The sequence below is a fragment of the Melanostigma gelatinosum genome (genome assembly GCF_949748355.1).
Source record: "Melanostigma gelatinosum genome assembly, chromosome: 6".
NCBI classification, from domain to species: Eukaryota; Metazoa; Chordata; class Actinopteri; order Perciformes; family Zoarcidae; genus Melanostigma; species Melanostigma gelatinosum.
In genome coordinates, this window is record NC_136639.1 from 22,213,595 (window position 1) to 22,233,235 (window position 19,641).

General features: G+C 40.8%; 1 protein-coding gene across 1 annotated transcript in view; it reads right to left on the reverse strand.

Moving 5' to 3' along the window:
- Positions 1 to 15,980, reverse strand: part of gpat2 (glycerol-3-phosphate acyltransferase 2, mitochondrial) — a 104,367-nt gene extending 88,387 nt beyond the window's left edge. Inside the window, exons 1-2 of the mRNA XM_079269548.1 lie at positions 15,958 to 15,980; positions 11,057 to 11,115 (exon numbers count right to left, since the gene is read on the reverse strand). The gene's annotated coding sequence lies outside the window, so the exon portion shown is untranslated. The remainder of the gene's footprint in view (positions 1 to 11,056; positions 11,116 to 15,957) is intronic.
- Between the last annotated feature and the right edge of the window lie 3,661 nt (positions 15,981 to 19,641).

Genomic DNA, 19,641 nt, shown 5'->3' on the forward strand with positions numbered 1-19,641 from the left:
GTTTTCTTTCTCTATGACTAATAAAAAGCCCAATTTCCATGAAATTACATGCATCAGTGTTGAATGGGACAATGACTTACTCCGTATGACGGCAACACGAAAAACAATTTACATTTTTCTCGACTGCTTTTTAACGTTTTGCTTCGCACTGATGCATCAATGACATTACAGCAATCTGTTCTTTTCTAATCAAGTGACAACATGTGCCACTTGTCAGCTTCTAGGCAGGTAATGATTTGTAAACAGACATAGCTGGTGATCAAAACCGGGTATGAAAGTTGGCGTTGATGTGATGAAAACTATTTCCGTGATTTAATAGCATTCGGATGTGCTGTGCGATTCAGAATGACGCCACTGACTAATTGATTCAAAATGTTTTAGTACCCCGTGAATCAGCGCGAGCCCGTGTCGCTTGTAAAAGGAATATTGTCGCGGCTATAAATGTGTGGCAAGAGACTCATTTTGCACTCCGGTGCTCCTCAGATATGACGGTAACTTTGTGCCTCTTTCCTGCGCGAGCAATGGCAGATGTAGAGCACACAAAAATATATTTTAGAAATTATAATCAGGGGTTTGTTTGAGCAAACAACAATCTAGTCAGTGCTCAATAAATAAATATGGAGGTTGGTATTATTAATATTAAGATGCAATAACCCTTTTTCCTCGTGCCTTCTCAGTCAGTGGGCTGGCAGACCGCTTAGTGTCCTGTATAGAAGTGTCTATATTGACTCATTTAAGCAAGATTTTCTCTAAATTTGTCACCTGTCCGGTTTTGAATTCCCTCCGACAAGACTGTCCTTCTATGTTGATGTAAACAGGAGGCAAAGCTGCAGAAAATAATTGCTAGAAAGCATAATGATGCTACACAAAGGCAAACAGATAAGCGAAGGCCTTGTTTGCTCTTTCTGTGTTCTGCTGTGCTTCCTCATTGAAAGAAGTCAATGATAAGCATTCTGAACCTGCCAGCACTGGCTTTGGAACAAATGGACTGGCCAACCCATCCAGCCATTCATTTTCCCCTGCTTATCCAGGGTCCTTGTCATGGTGGCATCATGCCTTCTACACTCTCCTCCAGCTCTTCCTCAGGGACCCCCAGGTGTTCACAGGTCAGAAGTGATACGTTATCTCTCTAGAAGGTTCTGGTTCCAGTTGGAACAATAGAGTGCTGCAGGAATTTGTCCTAAAACCCGGAAATGAGCACTTCTGGTTCCCTCGTCTCAAAGTCGATGGGTTTTTGGTTCAATGCCTGACACAAGGTCTGTGGTCAACACAAGCTTCAGAGATAAAACCCCTCTCATGAATTCTGAAGCTTTTTACGTGATCTCAACAAGGTTAATGGTGGCTAAAAAAAAGACTTCGAAACATCTCATTGACTAGTCTGCTTTCACAGCCTACGTGTGTTTTCTCGCGCTCAGGCAACCACAGACGGTGTAGTTAGTTAGCTTTTTACTTCTGCCATTTGCATACACCCTTCAAAACAATAAAGAGTAGTGTTCATGTGCTGAACAAAACATGAAAGTATCATAAATGTTTGTTTGCCGCGGAGCACATTTTATTGTTACAAACCCTGCACCACTCCAGGACAGATCCTGGACAGATCCTGCCCACTGGTGTAACGGCCCAAAGACATCCGATCCTGATGCTTTCAAGTCCCAAATTAGGACTTCTGTCTTTCCTATAATCGTGTTGTATGCTCATGATGACTTTATCACGTTACGTGCTGTACAAAACGTCGGTGGAGTATTGCCCGTAAAAGCCACAGAGGATCTTTGTTTGAATCGATCTAGAAGGAAAAGCGTAATAGCTAGAGCCTTCAGCAGAAAGCAACGGCTCCCGTCTGTTGCGTCATCAAGTCGTCAGTCGTGATGACATCGCGTTACGCAAGGAGCGTAATGAACTATCAAAAAGCTTTTGTACTCAATCGGCTCTTGAAAGTTAGCACGTCAAAAACAAAAAACGTGCATAGTTCAAATAACTTGAACATTTTAAGAAATATGTTTCTGCATTAATAAATCTTTTGGATCAATATGCTTTTTTTCATTTAGTAAAAGTTTTTGGGAAAAAAAGATTCTTGTATGTTTTTTTTAATTTAGGACACAACTATGATACGTTTATCAATTATTCTGGTTTAATGACTTACATAAGCGTTTAGCTTAGGTTGTACAGATTTTAGAGATATGACGCATTTGAAGACCAATGTAGGCACCATTTCTATGGCAGTTTAAAGTGAAGTTAGCACCAAAGAGTGTAGGTTCATTTAAGGCGGACTGACCTTTAAGGTGGACCAGCTATTCTCATTTTCGTGACAAGCCGGTTTTGACCAGCAACCAGACCAACAAAAGGATTTACTTTTCTGTTTTGTTAATAAAAACAACAGATAATTTTTTCATCTAAATGATTGGAAGAGCCCAAAAACAAAAACTTGTCAAACCATATTTTGTAGTTTTTTGATGATATTGTCTCCTATTGATCACAGGCCCCTGAATTGAAATCGTGTCATGACACATTTTAAAATATTGCAAATAGAATAGAATTCATACCATCTTTATCCCTTTAAGGGGGAATTTTTTCTCTGCATTTGACCCATCCCTGTATATAGGGAGCAGTGGGCTGCCAATGACAGGCGCCCGGGGAGCAGTTAGGTGTTCAGTGTATTGCTCAGGTACACTCGACACGTGACACGTCCCAGTCGGGGATCGAACCGTTGACCTTCCGGTTCCCAGACGACCTCTTAACCCAGTGCGGCACGGTCGCCCCAAACATTGTATCGTTGTCCAAAGAATAAATATAGCAGCGTATCCTGATGAAACTTGTGATTCACCCCTCGTACTGACATTGACTTGAAATACATAGCGTTTTATCTTTTGTATTTTTCTGCACTATATCCACATGCTCTCAGTAATTCCTTCAGGTCTGCTTCCCTAGTGCTGGGAACTTCACCTTTCACCCTACAGTAGTGTGATTAGAGCAAAGCAAGACACCAGACTGAAAAAAGCAGCTGTCAACCTAACGGAGACAGAAAACAGAGTTGGACATGACACTTAGCACAATGCCATTAGTGCACCGTCTCCACTCAAGCATGCACACACAAATACAAAGTTGAGAGCCCTGTGCAGCAGCTGATTAATGTCATGGGAATAGAGAAAGACCCCCGCCCCCATAATAATAACATGGCAATGTGAGAGCAACAAAATAATGCTTTGGTGGATGATTGACTGTGAAAGAATGTAAGCAAAAGAACTGGATCGCGGGATTATGTGAGGGCAAATAAATCTATATGATATAACTTGTATCGACCAGTTTAGCTACAACTGAAGGTAATCTAGGTAAAGGTCTCCTTTACAATGTTTATGTGAGAACTGCAGAGTACGGGAGCACTTTTTTTATTTGACACGAATGTCTTTGTCAGCAGTATCAGCACCAATATATTAGGGCTGCATCTAACGACGATTCATAATTCATCCGTTGATTATTAATCAGATTAATTAATTGATTTATTCATGAATTAATTGTTAGATATTAATAGAGGGAATTATGAGCCGTTTAGCTTCCTAACGTTAACACTGAGCAGCCTATAATACAGAATTAAAACTTCCAATGCTCAGATTTTAATTTTTTTTTATCAAAACAAGCACAAAAATAAAAATACAATCTTTTATTGCCTAAACATTTGAATTCAGTGTTTTATGCAACTAACCCCTGTGGATGACGATAACGGTATTTTTCAGGACATGGGGCAAAAAAAAAGGTGAGTCTGGAGCCTCGCAGTCAATTATAGTTCGGAATCTGCAAAAAACTGAATAGACCGGTCAGACTACAAAAACACAAATAGTAATTGGCCAAGAAAAATATAATCGGTGCACCTCTAGTTTGAAGATGGACAACCAATGCCTCGGGTCCCCCTAGTGGCTGGCACACACACACACACACACACACACACACACACACACACACACACACACACACACACACACACACACACACACACACACACACACACACACACACACACACACACACACACACACACACACACACACACACACACACACACACACACACACACACACACACACACACACACACACACACACACACACACACACACACACAGTATGGGTGCAAAGTTACATCCAAACAAGAAAAAGAAGATCGCAAATTACAACCCAACAGCCCTTGAGATTTGGGAACACAGAGTAATGAAAAGCCAACCCATGGGACTCCTTTTTAATCACATAAAAATAATGGCAAATTTGCTTCCCCCAGCACCAAATCAGATAAACCATTCTAATAGCAGGCCTGCTCTCCGGGATCAAGCCAAGCAATTTATCAGGGATATGTGTAAACATTCAACAAATGCACTCTGGCTCCCAAGCGGTGCAGCGTAGTGTTGAGATGACTGCCACAGAAACTGAAGAACAGAGGGAGAAGAAAAGGAGACAAATTAATAAAGAGAGACGAGCGGTGTAAGAAGAGGACGGTGAAATTGAAAATGGCGAGGTAGAATGGGAGACATCACAAAAACACCACTAGAGTGTTGATTCGGTAGAGGTATGAAGCCACTCGTGCACTATTAAAAAGCAGACTCCTGCCGGGATATTGAAAAAAATAAACACTCCACAAGCCTCTCCAAACCACACAGCTGTGATGGTGCTGCAGGCACTACGCCGTGAAGTGGCAGAAACAATGCACAAACAAAGCGCCACAAAGGAGTACGGTCCACGGAGGTCACCGGCGTGGAAGTGAATTGACGTCAGCGAGTCCTTGACGCACTACAGATTTCGCTCCTCTGAAATGCACTCTCGGCTCATGAGAGCCGAGGGTCTACCTACACCTGTGTCGCTGAGAAAAACGCTTTGCTGCAGACTTATGGATAAAAAGGAAAATTGTGATTTTCAGACATCCGTCAGTATCATTCGTCCTGTCTTCTCGGTTTAAGTTTACAAAAATTTGCCACGTTTTAAGATTTGTGGCAAACTAAGCTGAGCTTTGTGGCAAACTAAGCTGAGCTTTGTGGCAAACTAAGCTAAGCTTTTCTTTTAGCTTCTTTAGCCGGGGGTTACGTTGAGCCTGTACTTTATGAAGGTTACTAAAATACTAACAGGGAGGCTCCGTAGTCTGCACCAAGACGGCAGCAACTTTATTACTCCAACCTTGTCAAACACAGTGCATCACTGCTTCACTCCTCCCGTTAGACCCTTCACAATAAAATCCCGGACACATACACTGGGAAACTGCTTACTAGAGGGCACCTAAAGTATTCAGAGTCTTCGCTAGGAGGCAACTTAACGAAATATCTTGCACTTGTTTGTAACAGTATGAAGGACTTTGATATGAACAGGTTTTGGGATGTGGGACAATATCACAACAACGACCTTTTCAAGAAAGTGGTGATGGACGGAAAAGGGAGGCTGTGTTTCAACTTTTGTAGACATTATAAACATGTTCGCGTGTCCACCCGTCAAACACAGCCTAGAATGGCGATACCGGTGATCAAGATGCAGCAGTTTTATGTTTATCAGAAAATGCACTGCTGTAAATAGGAATATTTATCTTCATTAGCCACATAAACAGCTTAGTAGGAATATTGTATTTTTCAAAATAAGGGCAAAAAACGGAATATTTGGTGCATGTGAGTGAGTGACGAGTTGTCATCAACACGAGTAACGGTTACCTTCACTTCACCTGGATCTTATTGCAAAAAAGTACAATATTCATAATAAGCCGTTTACATGGCTAATGAAAATGAATATTTCCACTAATATTCCCGTTTGCATGCCGTACATTTTCTGATCAACGTAAAATGCCACATCCTCACCACCGGGGCCAGTGAATCCCCCCCCCCCCAAACATTTTTATCACGTCAACATATGGAAAAGTTGAACGACAGGAGCCACTTGTGCCATTTTGCTTCAAAATATTACATTTCTTTCAACCGTGCAAACACAGCCTCCCTCTTTCATTCCTTCAACCACCTTCTCTAAAAGGCCGTCATTTTGATATTCGTGCATATCCCAAAACCTGTTGATGTACAATTCCTTCATAATGCTTAGATGCAGCTGTGTTTCTTCTTCCACCAGCAATGTGTGCTTTTCTTTTGGGCATGCATCTCTACTCCAGCTTTGCAAACTATTGGCAAGTTGATTTGTGTACAATGCACTGAGCTGGTTGTAAACAGGAAGAACCCAAATAATATCAGCATATCCCACACGTCGACATCGAAAAATGACCCAGTCGGAATAAGGCCTAATTCAGAATATTCAAACGGAATATGTAGTTTACATGAGCCATATCAAATTCGGAATATTGCGATATTGGAAATAGTGGAATATGAGTGTGCAGGTCTCCACCGCGTCTTCTCTGGTCTGCTGTTCCGTCCTGACCGCAGAACAGTGCAAGTAAGATGTATTCATAAAGCGCTTTTTAAAGACATAAGTCACTAAGTGCTTAACAGGGGCAGAAAGTGGACCTAAATTCACTTTCACCTGAGTCCTATTTTTCATTTGTAGGTGCAGCTTGAAAGCTTTGTTTGACAAATTTTAGTTAAAAAATAAACTTGGCAGTGCTCTCTGGTGGACAAACTATGTACCTACCACAAACATTTATCTATTTATTTCTGTGCTACAAGTCCACGTTATTATTGGTCAGCATCTACAACGATGCCAATGCATCTGTGATGCGCTATTAACGGCCGATACAGCCGATTCATCTGTTGGGATCCATTCGCGAGCTTAATTCACCCTTCAATCAATAACATGGATGCTCAGTCTATTAACGTATATCATCACTGGTAACTGTTTTTTGCATTTCTCTTCTTCATACGAGCCCTTACACGTCACCCAATGCAATAAGAAACCGGTGTAGATGACATTTGAGGGGAAACATTCTACCACTAGCACAGTTTGAGATGAACAGTTGTTTACAAGTGTTGCGAGATCATGGCACGTGGTGGAAGTGGTGGTTAGGGGTCAGAAGATAAAGAGATACTTATAGATGCCCACTCACTGTCTCCCGGCGAGCAAAAGTGTGATGATGAGTAGCTGAGACAGAGAATACTGGCTTTGTGCGAGAGCATGTGCTCGAGGAGATAATATAAAAATAAAAAAGGGCTAAAGAGAGGAAAATAATTCTCCCTCAAGCCTGTTCCTGTGGTTCTGCAGTCAGTGACACCTCAGGAAGAGGAGGGGGGTCAGTTGACTGTGGCGCACAAATACAGAAGGAGGTACAATCAGCTCTTTGAGTTAGCAGAGACTAAAATAAGCTTCGTGAAGGCTTCACTTAGGACCGAGACTTAATGTCTTAAGTGGTCATTAAAACAGATGTCCTACATTCTCACTCACAGACTTTAAGTTACTGGATATGTTGCTGTAATGGTCTTCAATGTTGCCGATTCAAATTTTGTAATACAAAAGAACAGGCTAGAAATTACTTTTATGACTATTATTTTTGAAGCGGTACTTCTGAAGCTCATCAAGGATATCAATGCTTGAGAATAAAAATGTATCAGAAGTATGCATCGACTTGTATTCTTCTTTTTTGAATAAACTAAATATGTACAGAGTGGGGCCTTTCAGTTCAGTTAAATAAATGAAGGCACTTGCAAGTTTTTTTATGGTGGACAAACTATCAAACACTTTTTTAATTTGGCAAAACATAAATATTCAAACACATTTTCCACTGCAATTTCTTGTCTGTTATTGCCCAACACAAGCGCAGATACCGATATTTCTGTGCCAGGCTCTAATCCAAAAATGTAGAAACATAGAGATAGTGTATGTTTACCTACCGTACCTCCTAATGGGTGCTACAACAACGCATCATGTACTGTATTTATTCCTCCTGTCATTGCAACCGTAAGTCACTCAGACACACCTTTGTCAAAACCTAACCACGTTCTGCACATTCCCTTTCACATTTATTGATAACTCGCAGTCAGGTTTTGAACAACATTGATATTATGGGTCCAGGACATCTTCACTGTATGTATTGTACAACGACTGTGGTGCCTGTACCTTTTACAGCCAATCTCAACCACACTATATAGTCTCATGACAATAATCAATCAGTCAATCAATAGAAAATGAACTGATTATAATTGTATTATTGGAGTTTAGGCTGTTGGTCACAATGTTTTACAGACTAAACAGTTGATCAACTAATGAAAATAATCATCAGCTACAGCCGTAAGACTAACAGTTGTGTGTTCTTAGTTAACACTATTAGGGGCTCAATTCTTTTTAATCCCACGCAACAGGTGCCGATTGTCTTCCCCTGTGATTAAGTTGTTCATGGGACCAGTGCATGAATTACAGAGCACGACAGCATGCCCCGCCCACAGACGCAAACAAAATGTCGATGTCAGTGACGTTATGTGGCAACATTTACATAAATGAAAAGAAATTTAGAAGTGAAAGACACAAACTGAGTTTTGAGAACACTTGCAGCTGTAACACTCACAAACAAACACACACACACACACACACATCCAGTTGAACATGCATGGACTAACATGATTCCATCAAGAGCACTCATGTAGAGCGAGACAGATGCAATCATCGCCCACCAGATACCATGAATTACTGCTTCAGTTCCCTTGGCACACTCACAAGGCACAGCACATCAAAGTACACGTGCAAATAGTACACGTGCAAATAGGCTACAGCCAGTGGTGTATATTAACGAAGTAGAAATACTTTTACTGTACTTAAGTTGTTTTTTTGGATATCTGTACTTTACTTTACTATTTATATTTCTGTTGACTTTTACTTCATTAATTTTGCAAAGGAAACTGATACTTTGACTCCAATACATTTCCCCTGAAACCTTCGTTACTCGCTACAAAATCAAATCTATCTTCAGAAACAAAATGAATCATGAGAGCAGTGTCGGGGACTGTGGTGGAACACAGACTGCAAGCAAGCAAGTTTGGTGAATCAGTGGTCCAAGCTTGCAAGTTAAATCATTGGTTCATCACGTTAATGCGCAATTGCAAAAAAGTGCTCTCAAAGCCGCGGTGTTTTGATTCCCAGTGATGCCCAGGATGCTACATGCTATAGCTAGCGAGCAACTACATGAGTAGAATTCCACACAGGACGGGTGGGATGAGGAGAGGTGGATGGGGTCAAACTAACACTGGTGTTTCCTCCAGGAGGCCGCAGTTTGTGCCGTGTGTGAAACAAGAAGCCAATGTTGATTTATTTGTGACGTGACTTCCGTACTTAAGCAACGCCACTGCCGTAGATATTTTAATGCAAACCACGATCTTTTCCTAAACCTAACTAAGTAGTTTCATCGCCTAAACCTTCGTTGTTTCCTGTGAAGATGGAAGTTTATTTTGAAAAGACAGTATGCATGTAACAAGCAAAAACAGACTCATGTTGCTGGACTTTTGCAGGAAAAACGCACGAAAAATGAGGAGTAACTTTTCGTAAGATATCAATAAAACGGGGATGAATTTATATCATTGTATAAAGAAAGTGACATGAGAAGATCAATCTCATATCTGTAAGTTAAATCAGCTATAATCACTCTTTTAAAGTGATTCGTGACTCGTCTAAAACATTTACAAAAGGAATAACTTCAATAGAATCATTCTATACACTGTAGCTTCTTTACATTCTAATACAATGTAACTGCTTTACATTGTAATACAATGTAAAGAAGTTACATTGTATTACAATGTAAAGAAGTTACATTCTAATACAATGTAGCTTCTTTACATTCTAATACAATGTAGCTTCTTTACATTCTAATAGAATTGTATTTTGAAGATGAACAGGACATTTTTCAGTTTCATGTACTGACTGGGTTGTTACTTTCGGTGCTGCTTTAGTATTGATCATGTTTTGATATTTGAGTCATGTTGTGGATGATCAGATGGAGTTATGATGGTAGCAGTCGCCCAATTGCAGATTCAGCTTGAGCAAATCCTTTGCCTATTGTGTTCAAATCAGGCCCATAGGAGTTTACAAGGCAGGTGTCCTTTCTCTAAACACTGACCTGATGCATCAAGTGGATATTTTTTGCTGAACACAATATTATGCATTTGTCCTCTACATCCTCTAGTCGGAATGACCATACTTATAAACGCACTGTTACAACTACTTCATAGTTTCACATTGCTTTTCGGAGAATTATGATGATAAGTTCATAGTAGATGCAAAAGTATACTTATGTACAACATATTATGTTGCACATTGTTGCTCCTGGATGGATCACAGCCAACCCAATTATTGTCAACACAGCTCCATGTCCTTGGTCATGATGCCACAGCACTTAAAAGAATAAACTTCATAATTCTCAAAATTCTGACCCTTTGCTTTTTTATGAACAGCATTTGCTTGTACTTTTACTTTCAATACTTAAGTACATTTAACATCAGAAAATTACTTTTGATACTTAAGTACAATAAATATCAGATACTTTAAGACTTTTACTCAAGTAGTAATCTAATAGGTGACTTACTGGAGTCATTTTCCAGTAAGGTATCTTTACTCAAGTATGGCTTTTGGGTACTTTATACACCACTGGCTACAGCCCAGTTAGCAGAGTCTTTTTTTCATATGAAAACTAGGGCTGTGCTCATATTCCCTGTTCATAGTGCAGTTGTGTGAACGAAGAGAGATCCTGAATGTGCTACAAAGAACTCCAGAGTTCAGACGGCCAACGCGTATATCATCAGCGTCATAAAGTAGACGTGAAGAGATATCATTTATGTGTGGTGATAACTCATCTGTAGTCAAATATCTGAGCTATCACCCCTTTTGATTTTCACACACAAACTCTCAACAGACCACACTCAATATTCAACGAATGTCCCCCCCCCCCCCCCCCCCGACAAGAAAAACTACGATAGTGATGACGTTACACTGTTGCTATGGTTTCTTGTAATACAGCAACTAAATTACTTATTCAGTCCATCTTCCACGACCAAGGCCTTAAGACGAACCCCGAGGGCAGCAGAGACCCCCCCCCCCCCAGTACATCCACTGGTGAGGATTACAAAGAATCGGGGATGGGCTCTTTCTGCATTTTGGAAGAGGAATGTTCGTCCTACCTTGTTCTGAAGCAGCAGCAGGTTTTGTCTGACTGGTGTCTGAACATTCAGCGCTGCCTCTAAGGAAACAAAAGGACATGTTAGGGAGCCTGCAGTCGTCTCGGTGAACAATATCGGAGCATTTAAGACCAATCTGAGTAAAAGGAGAGGATATCCAAAAAGACGCAAATCAATGATTATCAAAAAAATAAGGGTGTTTGGGTACTTATAGTTCTGCTCTTGTGGGCGTAAAGAGATCCATTCATATTTAATATTCTACAAAACTTCAGCAGATGTGTGTCCGTGTGGGTGGGCGAGCACAGAAAGGTCACGACATGCGAGGGCTTTTTTCACGCCTGTATGAACCGTCCACATCTCCCACGAGAGGAGAGGGATAAAAATGAAGCCTTCAAGGAACGAAAGTGGGGCATCTTCAGCGTGATTAGGTATTCACAACCAGACAAGCCAAATCAGAGGTAATGGGAAGATATCAGTGCCGCGAGCAAAGACAAATGAGAGGAGAGGGATGAGATGTGAGGGAGAGAAAACCTCTGACTCAGAGCTCATTTGATTGTAGTGAACTGCTTTCTATCTGCCGTGCGGCGCGCGTCCGCGCTCGCTGATGCACTCAGTCACGCTCTTTCGGAAAACCAGCGCTGGATGAACATTGCGTTTTACTTTGATAGAGTCAATCCATTTAACTGCCAACAGTTGCTACACACTCACCCACATATGCGGGCACTTGAGATGTGTATTAGCTGGTGTATCAACATGACACAGATACAGGCTTCCCTCCTCTCCACGCCATCAGAGGGTGAAATGACACGATATCTTTGATCCTTTCAGAGCTTCAAAAACATTGCATTAGGCCTCAGCTGTGCTTTCAATTGCTCTCATTTTACGCCATTTCATCCTTTTTCTGCCAAACCTCAACCCACACATCAGGTGGGTGTTTCAAAAAACATAAAAAAAGAGTTCTTGTCAAAAAATAAATCTTGCAAGTGGAATATAACCCGTTACTGATTCATTTTGATTCCTTAAAGCATCCCTGTTACATTTGGTTACTTAAAGTTGCTGTGAGGAACTTTTAAAGACAATGAAACATTATCAATTTTATACAGATGCCTCTATATGACCTACATAAGTCAACAAGACCATCAGCGAGAAGATTGGCTGTTTCTATATAGTTACTCTTTGCTTGTGGCATTAAATATCAACATCGTTTGCAATGCTAAAACTGGGAGAACGAATACAAATGCATCCAAACTGGAAGGGGAAAATAATGAGGCTACTCCAGCCAGATGAAATGAGGAGCTGTCGTACAGATAACTTCAGGGATCAGCCACTCCTCGACTATTGCAGCACTTTCAAAGCCAGCGACAGGAATTCAGCTCAAAGAGACGCCTTCACTGACATTCCAAAAGAAATAAAGCAATCAAACTGTTTTCCCCACACTGGTGCTCAATCTCATTGAGAAAAGAGGTATATTTTAAATCTTTCAATATCAACCATCAACGACTGAGAACATGATTGCCGATGGCACCGCCGATTTATTAATGTGAAATGTATTCATGAATTGTAGAAAACTCCTAATCAGTCTGCTGGGGTAATCAACTAGTATCTTCCTACATAAATATGCGTTTTACATTTTGAACTGCAATATAACACCAGACAGTCTAAGCTCTGAATCCCTGTCAGTAACATTGAACACAGAGCAGTGGGCTCCTCTGTCACAGCATCAGTTATCACTCAGCTCTGTCGGCAAACTGTTGTGTCGACATATTTTTTGGGGGAAAAACAATGTTAATCAGCGTGAGCCTGCTGTATTTTGACTTAGTTTTGTTGAATCAATCAGTGGAGACGTGTGCGCCTTTAAACAAGCTTGTGTTGTGAGAGAAGTTATGAAAATGCTCAAATTCAGATTATACAATATCCATAGATGGGCTAAACTAAGCTTGTTGTGTACGGCACATGTCCTGTCTTTCACACTTTAAACAGTTAAAGCTGCATGGTTTATTAAATTAGACTCCGCATTAGTTTGGCCATGCAACTATCAATTTTACCCTGTGGCAGGTTGCCACGGGATCATTTGCAGTCAATACACTGGGACCTCCGATCATTGCATTGCTATTGACACGCTACTTAAATGTTCTTAAAGACTGCAGACTCCCACGTTATGCAACTCTGCAATAAACCACACAAGCGTATTTAAAACTATCTAGAAATATGAGATGTGTACAAACCCCTTCCTGCTATTATTTCCTTTCTGTGAGACTAATAATTTGTCTGATCAGATCATACTCGGCATGTTTGCAAAGTATGTATACACTGGATGCTGTCGTATGTCAACATAAAAAAAAAACATCTCCTCAAAGCAGCGGCACCGCCCATCAAAGAGGGTGGTGCCGCTGCTTATCTCGAGGATGTATACTCACAGTAATTCTGCCCACAGGAAGTAAATAGGAGGGAAATAAAATGACAGTATCATTGCATTACAGACATTACAGACCATGCACATGGCGGCAAAACAGCCCAGCAGGGCAGTGACTTACATGAACTATAACCTCACCTCTTCCATTAATCCATTTCAAATCAGAATTAACTCATTTCTATGTCTTCTATACCTGAAGTAAATAGTTTATGCCATCATAATAACATAATGGTAATTATCATGATGTTACCCAGTAATAACCCCAGGTAAACTGTGTGTCTGCAGTGGTCTGCTTGTAGTATTTGCAAAGCTCTGTACGACCACATGTCTGTAGGTGTGCTCAGATATTTTGGCCTGATGAACATCAGTCGAGTCCCAAATGAAAGTGATGTCCTAACTTCCCGGATAGCCGACTCGGACGCTTCCGAGAAACGATCGATTGTTCATCAGTTCACAGCAGAGGGCTTTGACAGCCTAAACGCACCGTGACTCAGTGCAGGGAGGAATAGGGCATTTAAATGTTTAAAAAAAAACATACCTCTATAGTAATTAGTTTGATCCAAGTATTGCATGAATTCATATTTAATGCCATTCGGAGCACACATTTGTGCAGGGGCAGTTTTTTCTTCCGCGGCATAATATTTATTACAGCCACGGATGATAATTAAGATCATGTCCAAAGAGACACCATGTGCTTTGCTCCGAGTGTTTGTGCATTCCTGTTATTGGACTTCATCAGTACTGCATGCAATTTTACTTCCGTGGAATGCAATAGCAGCGGTTGCAATTGCAGCTACCAGTAAGCTTTTCATCCAGCATGAAGGCTTTCTTTCTTTGTCTTTTAGGCTTGAGGATATGTTCTCTCTATTACAAGCCACCTGCTGTGTCTTGACGCTGGCTAAAATACTGACTAGAATCATTGTAGTGTACCCGAAGTACGACTCAACTACTTGACCCTATTTCTGGTGATTTATGTATTAAATAATTCAGTCTGAACAGAGCTGAAACACTTATGAATATCTACTTTTCTGCCTTCTCCTCATCTTCACAAGATCCCTGAGAGCAGTGTTTTTATTCCAAATGTGTGCCATTTGGTGCAGTTGTACGATTTGATTTAAGGTTGCATCATGAAATTTTCAGTATTTATGATTCTGTGGCAGCCACGATAAAATGGACACAGGTGGCCCTATGTAGGAGAAACGCTGATGTCAGTGTTGATGCCACGTACGAGGCTTGTTCAAGGCCTCCAAACAGGGTTTACCTTAGCCAGCATAATCATGTGTAGTTGTCGGGCAGATGAAATTATCGATGCCCAAAATGTCCATTGCGAACAAACATCTGAACGCATAATGGCAAACATATTGAATCTGCAAAAACCCCACAGGCGGTGAACAGCATCAGATGAGTTGTAAAAGCACCAGGGGAAAATTCCCACAAGTCATCTGATTCAAAACATCAATGAAACGTCCAGCAATGTCACAGACAGCAATCTGTTATTCCCGCCATACCAACAGTTGTAAAACGTACAAAGCAGACAACACTTAAAGTTAATTAGTACATCTCCAAAATAGCACCAATGCTTTCTTTGATAGGCTGCTTAAAACGGTATAATATGCAGTACAAAAAAATTGTACAAAAAAGAAAGCTAAAGCTCCTTCCGATATTGTACTTTGCTTTGTATTGCCTTTTTGCTGTCTTTTTAAGTACGAATTTAACCTTAATGTTGAAAAGAAAAGATGATTTACATGGTCTTACATGGCATTTCAACTTAACAAAGACCTGCCTACATAAGAATAGACTTTTGTTCTCACTGAAGGCAGAGACAAAGATTTATAGTTCAGCAGCCAGCAGCCTTAAGATGTGCATAATTAGTTTCCCCCTGCATAACCAACAAGTGTAAATACTGCAAAGCAGACAAGATCTGAAGTGAATAAATCTTCTAAAGGGCACCAAGAATGTATTTTAAGGCCTGTACCTGGAGGGCGAAATCACTGGCACAAAGCAGCCATTGATAAAACATGAATCCACGTGTGGTACAACCTGGGTGTACAAAGAACAGCTAACATGTGGCCTTGATAGGGATGTGCTAGCTTTTAGCCATAAGCTAACGTTAACCGCAGTACGTGCCATTCATTTTAGCTAGTTTAGAAATGTAGCAGAGCCACAGCTTTTCAAGGCACACAAGTCATGTTATCGAATGAATAAAAATGCCAAAAGTCAAAGAACTAAATATACTGTGGTGTCAGCATGTCTAACGTTAGCATAGCCAAAAGTACGAAGGTCGTACTGAAGTTGTACTTTCAACTTCTACAGTCAGCTAACGTATAGCATACTGATTAACGTTAGCTGTGTAGTGCTAGCATTACTATTCCAAATAAACACAAAAGCCCGTGGACATTTTTAACCCTACCCTATAGTTACAGATCAGGGACAGGTTTAGTAACTTATTAAATATCAACTGCCCGGTAAGCAAACATCTAACGTTACTCACATCCGTTCACCTGTCTCCTCGTGCGCTCCCGGTCTGCCTCCCTTGCACCTGTGCTGAACCAACCCAGGTGTTCCAGTTTATGCCCCTCGTTCAACGAGTTACACATCGTCTATTTTCGGAATCCTTGGCACACGTTCAAAAACCCAGAAACACGTACCACAGCTTTGAAGATGGTTCGATATTCCGTCCGCTGCACTAAAAACGTTATTTTTGTTGTTGTTTTGTCCCCGTTTCTCAAAATACATCTCCTAATACAACAAAGCTCGTGCGCCGGAAGTGTCATAATATTGCTGATTTGTGCCACGTGAAGTTGAGGCGTTGTACAATCTACCTTAATGTATTCATGTCTATTGATCATATTTTAAATTACTTTTGAATAAATATTAATGAATGAATGTTTTTTATATTTAATCTTGTATGGTATCACCTTACAGCAATTCAACCTTTAATAACTGAGATGCCACTCATCCACAGTGATTAGCACTGAAGCTAAGATAATAGTAGTTTGACGAAACATTCCAATTTAAGGTCAGCTTCCCAACATTTCCACCGCTTACTATTTCCAGAGCTTTCAACTTTTCAGGATTTTTTTTTCAAAATAATAACCATATTCTCAATGAATTTGCAGACAAAGAATAGTTATTAAGAGAGGAGAATACTTCTGCAATTATTTAGATAGCCATAGCTACCATTCAAAAAATATTCTACATAATTAACATGATTTTATAACACATTTATAAAGCCTGCAAAACATAGATCCTAGTTTAATACTTGTATAGTCATATTTGTAATTTGGTCACAGCCCGGCAACGCTGGATCCTTTTACTTTCAATGGAAGTATAATTATTGCAGATCACCATGTAGTATCAACTGTAAAGAAAGGATTATAATCTGTCATTTAAGGCATGTCAAAGCATTATTATGGCCATTAATACATTATGTATCTGTTTCCTGTCGTTTGCAGTGGTTCGCTTGAAACGGCGTGTCCTATCAGTGCAGTCCATCTCAGGTCCCACCCTGACTTTTAAAGGACCCAGATGTGAGGATCTCGTGTTTGAGTGGAGTTAGGCCCTCTCTGTGACCTGGCTGTGTCGTGGTCACGTCCGTGCCACTGTCTCTCCCTTGTGTTTCGCTGTCCCCCCCGTCTCGTCCTGTGTTTTCCATGTCCCCGGTTTGCCTATCTGTGTGCGTAAGTGTCTTGTTCCCATCTTGCCACTTAACCTGGACCACACCAGCACACCTGGCTACAATCAGCTCATGAACCCACAGTAAAACACTTCAAGAAAGGCAGATGAATTGTATTTTGGAGAGTAGAACCAGATGGATAAGAGACTCGCAGACTGTTGACTGATCTCAAATATTGGAGTGCTGAAGCTGTAGAGACAAAACAATGTAAAAACAAAGAACTGGAAGTTTAGCTGTCAATAAAAAGCAATGGCTTGTAACTTGACTGAATGGTAAGCCTCGAGATTCCCTGCAAGGGTGCATCATGTCTGTAGCGCTGAGGTTTATAACTGAGCCAATTTTAACAGATGGGCGTATGGAGAGCTGCGTACACTCGATTGTGCACACAACATCAAGCACTCAGTGCATCTCAAATCTACCATCGCCCCATTTCGTGGGAAGCAAGACACAGTGGGAAGGATTTTCTCCATTGTAGGGGCATACAAGTATTGACCAGGCCTTGAGTGAGTTGACATTCATCCAAGGCAATTTTATTGATTAGTTTTTCTTCCCCGGGTGAAGGTATGGTAATCAATAAAATCACCTGGGGTGGGCCCAAAAGATCAAAAAAATCATTCCTCTTTTCCTCTGTGACATGAAAACTGATGCTGGTGTCACTTTGTGGCTCTGTAGCAGAAGATACTGTTTCTTCTCCAGGGAGCTTTTTCAGCTCGGACCATACACAACATATGATACCATTGACAAAACATGATCAACATACATTGACAAAATGTAAGTATCGGAGTATAATAAATCATAATTTCACATTTAATGGGTCTCTGTTTTAAGTTGTTTTCTTCTTGTGTCAAAGCTGTATTTATTCTATGTTCTTTTGTGGCAGTGGAACGAGCTGAAAACATTGACATGTTGTCAACTCATGAAGTAATTTTTCTTCATTTACACATATAAATAATTTATAAAAGCTATACGATATTTAATTTGCAAGAGAATGTGAAGCAGGACATTCCTCCTGAGATTTACATTAACATTCATATGGAGTCGTGTCTCTGGCCACTTGACAAGTCCAATACTCACTCTGCTTTCAGGTCTGTTTTGATCTCCGCCATGGTCCCTGAGGAACATATCTGGCCCCTCAGCTGGTTGTTAACTATGTCTGCCTGCTGATTGGTGCTGGGCAAGTAGTACACAGTGTTCAACGGGCCAGAAAACCAAAACAATGAGCTAAAAGTCATACACATAACATAAGTGATCTATTGTTGTAAAAAGTATGTTCTGTTGCAGCTTCAATGAATTCACCATGAAGAGCCAATGAAAATAATGTCATGACTTTTTTTAAATTGTATGTCAAGTTATTCAAGCCAAGTGTTGTGTCTCTCAACCGTCTCCGTATTGCAGACACGACTCACTCTGAGTCACCATATACGCTTTGAATATTTGAATTGCTATCCACCACATGTGCACGTTCATCTGCACGCTATACATGATGCCAATAAAGTATTTAGTATACTTTCAGTCAGGCAGAATACTGAGATAATTTGGCATCCACCCACAGGGGGACTGAACAGAGGGCACACATACACTCGCTACAGCCAGACATGATGAACCCTTGGAAGACGTATACAGGATTTATCACTGAGAAAATTGGCTTAGAGTAAAATATGCTTTGGCACAAACCTCATTACAAGGCTCGCATGTTTGCACAAGATTCTCCTGATAGTCACCACACTCAGGAGTTCATTCCCACAATGCAACGGAGTAATTCTGGTGATGCCGTTACCGTGTAGGCCACGTCAGGCACTGGAGGATGACTCGGCAGTCGCGTGCTTTGTGTTTACTGCTGCTGCATGAGATCCTTCGCAGATAGTTCAGCAGCGTACCGTTCCTAATGTCACTGTGCTTTGTGTGCTTTGTGTGTGTGCGTGTGTGTCCATTGTATGACCTCACAGGTCAGGCAGCCGTTCCCCCTTTCACAGGGAGGCTTACAGGAAATATTTGTCTGAAACATCTCAGAAGACTTGTCTCAGAAGTCTGCCAGCAAATCAGATAGCAACGAGGGTTTCTTCTCTTTGCAGGCGGACACACAGATTTCTACCAAAATGTTGCAGTGATGGATATCAGAAATATTCAAGCATGAACACAGAATGCTGCTATATATGGCTGCGGGAGGGATCTACTTCGTCTTCCCTCCTTGTATGTAGAATAATTGAAAATGCAGTAATATAATAATGAGTACTGTGTACACACGGAAACATACATATGTGCTGGTTGCGTGCTTTGTGAGTAGAGAGAAGACTGAGAACACTGCAGTGTGGCTCCGTCCAAAAAGATAAAATAATCTGCCTCTAAAGCTCAATGATTAACACGTTGTATTGTGTTTGCTTAATCCTATGCAAAAAAACAAAGAGTATAAATGTCAATTTTGGCTTTTTTGGGCTGACAACGAACCTCTCGGAGTTCACTGAGTCCGGCCAGGAACACATGACGCCCCGTAAAAGCGCG